This window comes from Bufo bufo, chromosome 4 (assembly GCF_905171765.1).
Source record: "Bufo bufo chromosome 4, aBufBuf1.1, whole genome shotgun sequence".
Classification (NCBI taxonomy): domain Eukaryota; kingdom Metazoa; phylum Chordata; class Amphibia; order Anura; family Bufonidae; genus Bufo; species Bufo bufo.
The window spans coordinates 47,830,844-47,834,937 of NC_053392.1; positions in this window are offsets into that span (position 1 = coordinate 47,830,844).

Genomic DNA, 4,094 nt, shown 5'->3' on the forward strand with positions numbered 1-4,094 from the left:
CATCAGGCACTGGAAGGCACAGGGTGGTAAAGGGCATAACAAGTTCAGTAGAATACATGGAAACCTGCTGCAGTCTACAAGACGACCACAGCTTGTGAGCAGAAAAGAAAACTGCAAACATGAAGCCAAACCTGCACGGGACTCGCTCAAAAACAACAGCGTTAATGGCCTTCAGGTGGCCAAATCAATCCAATAGAAGAAGATATGGATGAACTTCAACTATGAAATAATAACATAAAACATTGCAGGGTCCATCAAGGCCTACAGATAAATCCACTTAGAGACAAGGCTGGAATTGTAGTCTCTTCTACACGCGGACTTAAAGAGGGTTAATACTGCAATCTTGTGTTAAGTAAATGGAACAAATGCAAATCAGCTTAGAAAGAGATCAAGGAGCCGTCAAAGTCTTCATTTATGCGTTCAGGGACCATCTTTGTCTTAATACATTTGGTTGTAGGTAAGACAAATGGTGCATAGAAGGTTGGAGCAGTAAGAAATTGAGAAGCAAGGACAGAAAATTGCACCAAAGCTTAGAAAATGTCTAGGCCTAGGATGCACAAGATGGACATGGAGTCATTAGACTGCAGATACAGAGTCATTAGACTGCATATACAGAGTCATTAGACTGCAGATACAGAGTCATTAGACTGCAGAAACAGTCATTAGACTGCAGATACAGAGTCATTAGGCTGCAGAAACAGAGTCATTAGACTGCAGATACAGAGTCATTAGACTGCAGATACAGAGTCATTAGACTGCAGAAACAGAGTCATTAGACTGCAGATACAGTCATTAGGCTGCAGAAACAGAGTCATTAGACTGCAGATACAGAGTCATTAGACTGCAGAAACAGAGTCATTAGACTGCAGCTATAGTCTCTTCTCTGCATTGCTATCAATGTAGGCCTTTGGACGTATAAGTGACTCTCTCTAGTGACTCCTCACTTAAAGGAGGTTCAGAGCTGAACTTGGACATACCCATAATTTCACCCAGGCAGGCCCCCTGATGTTAGCATCGCAGCATTTCATGGGCAGGGCAAGCGAACTTTTATTTACAATAACACAAGTCAGGGGGGCTGCCTGGGTAAAAATGGGGATATGTTCGGGTTCAGCTCTGAACCTGGACAACCCCTTTATGAGATATTTTGCAGTAAAGATTGGCGGCCAGCATAAGTACTCATGGTACACTGTGCAGCTGGCACTATTATGGGGATGGGCACTGTGTGACTGGCAATGTTATGACTGTCTGGCTCTGTATGGAGGTGCTCTGTGTATTCTACTTGAAGAGGTTTTCCAGTAGGATCAGAATGGCTTAAAAACATAAAATAATCAATACTTACCTCTACTGCTCCTCCGCCTCTGACATTCTCACACAACCGGATCCTCACTGTTCTCTACTTCCTGCTCCTGACTCGAGACACAGGAAATTCCCGATCAGCCAATCAGTGGCTGCGGCAGGACACAATGGTGGCCACTGATAGGCTGAGAGGGCATTTCCTGCAGAGCAGGAAGTAGAGACCATCACAGACTAAGCAGTGTCAAAACAGAAGTGATGGGGGATCGGCGAGTATTGCTTCTTTTATGTTTTCAAGTCATTCTAAGCCACAAATATCTGTTCTGCTGGAAAACCTCTTTTAAGGAATAAAGGCAAGAATGTTACTGTGTGATGCCTGGTGCAGACTATGACTGGTGTCCCCTCTTTGAATCCCTGTGTCATGCTCCGCCCCTCAAGCCCTGCGCTAATCATACCGCATTTTTCACTTACATCCAAATGACTCCTTTCATCGTACATGTGTGGCAGAAGTTGGGTCTTTAAAGATGGTTCCCACTCAGGAGCTGAGCAGTGGCGTAGCCGGCAGGTGCATTTAACCCCTCAGATGTTGTGGTCAAATACAAACCGGATTCCAAAAAAGTTGGGACACTATACAAATCGTGAATAAAAACTGAATGCAATGATGTAGAGGTGCCAACTTCTAATATTTTATTCAGAATAGAACATAAATCACAGAACAAAAGTTTAAACTGAGAAAATGTTCCATTTTAAGGGAAAAATATGTTGAATCAGAATTTCATGGTGTCAACAAATCCCCAAAAAGTTGGGACAAGGCCATTTTCACCACTTTGTGGCATCTCACCTTCTTCTTACAACACTCAACAGACGTCTGGGGACCGAGGAGACCAGTTTCTCAAGTTTAGAAATAGGAATGCTCTCCCATTCTTGTCTAATACAGGCCTCTAACTGTTCAATCGTCTTGGGCCTTCTTTGTTGCACCTTCCTCTTTATGATGCGCCAAATGTTCTCTATAGGTGAAAGATCTGGACTGCAGACTGGCCATTTCAGTACCCGGATCCTTCTCCTGCGCAGCCATGATGTTGTGATTGATGCAGAATGTGGTCTGGCATTATCTTGTTGAAAAATGCAGGGTCTTTCCTGAAAGAGATGACGTCTGGATGGGAGCATATGTTGTTCTAGAACCTGAATATATTTTTCTGCATTGATGGTGCCTTTCCAGACATGCAAGCTGCCCATGCCACACGCACTCATGCAACCCCATACCATCAGAGATGCAGGCTTCTGAACTGAGCGTTGATAACAACTTGGGTTGTCCTTGTCCTCTTTGGTCCGGGTGACATGGCGTCCCAGATTTCCAAAAAGAACTTCGAATCGTGACTCGTCTGACCACAGAACAGTCTTCCATTTTGCCACACTCCATTTTAAATGATCCCTGGCCCAGTGAAAACGCCTGAGCTTGTGGATCTTGCTTAGAAATGGCTTCTTCTTTGCACTGTAGAGTTTCAGCTGGCAACGGCGGATGGCACGGTGGATTGTGTTCACTGACAATGGTTTCTGGAAGTATTCCTGAGCCCATTCTGTGATTTCCTTTACAGTAGCATTCCTGTTTGTGGTGCAGTGTCGTTTAAGGGCCCGGAGATCACGGGCATCCAGTATGGTTTTACGGCCTTGACCCTTACGCACAGAGATTGTTCCAGATTCTCTGAATCTTCGGATGATGTTATGCACAGTTGATGATGATAGATGCAAAGTCTTTGCAATTTTTCGCTGGGTAACACCTTTCTGATATTGCTCCACTATCTTTCTGCGCAACATTGTGGGAATTGGTGATCCTCTACCCATCTTGGCTTCTGAGAGACACTGCCACTCTGAGAAGCTCTTTTTATACCCAATCATGTTGCCAATTGACCTAATTAGTGTGAATTGGTCTTCCAGCTCTTCGTTATGCTCAAATTTACTTTTTCCAGCCTCTTATTGCTACTTGTCCCAACTTTTTGGGGATTTGTTGACACCGTGAAATTTTGAATCAACGTATTTTTCCTTTAAAATGATACATTTATTCCCTCCATGTCTTATACTAGGCATGTGGCTTCGTCATGGTCAGATCATGACATGGTCATTTCAGAATTTCAGACTCCCCAGCAATGTCGAGGCCCGTTTCAATGGAGGCTAAACGAGTCTCTTTTGACTCATCCTGATTTATATACTCAACTACAAGAGGAACTTACGAACTTCTTTACTGACAACACTTCCACTGAGATTGACCCAATGACTCTGTGGTTGACCCATAAGGCCTATATGAGGGGCTGTTTAATAAGTAAAGCCATAAAAAAAAAGAGAGAACGTACTAAAGCCCAGGCAGACCTGGAAACCAGACTAGGCAAGCTGGTCTGGGCCCACCAGCGATCGCCATCTCTATACCTGCTTAAAGAGATAAAAGATACTAAACAGAAACTTAACATGATCCTGACAAATAATACAGAAAAGGCCCTTAGATGGACAAACTCCTTCTACTACAAATATGCAAATAAACCAGACAAACTACTAGCCAATCAACTTAAAGCTAAACAGAGGATTAACCATGTATTTAAAATAAATACAAGATCCGGTCAAACTACTTCTAATCCTGACACAATATATGCCACGTTCCAAAAATTCTATACCCAACTTTATTCTGCCCCTACGACAGGATCGGACCTACAGGAAAATAGCTTTATATCATCTGCAAATTTACCGGTATTATCCCCTGAGTCCCAGTTAGGCCTTAACAACCCCATTACAAATGAAGAAGTGGAATATGC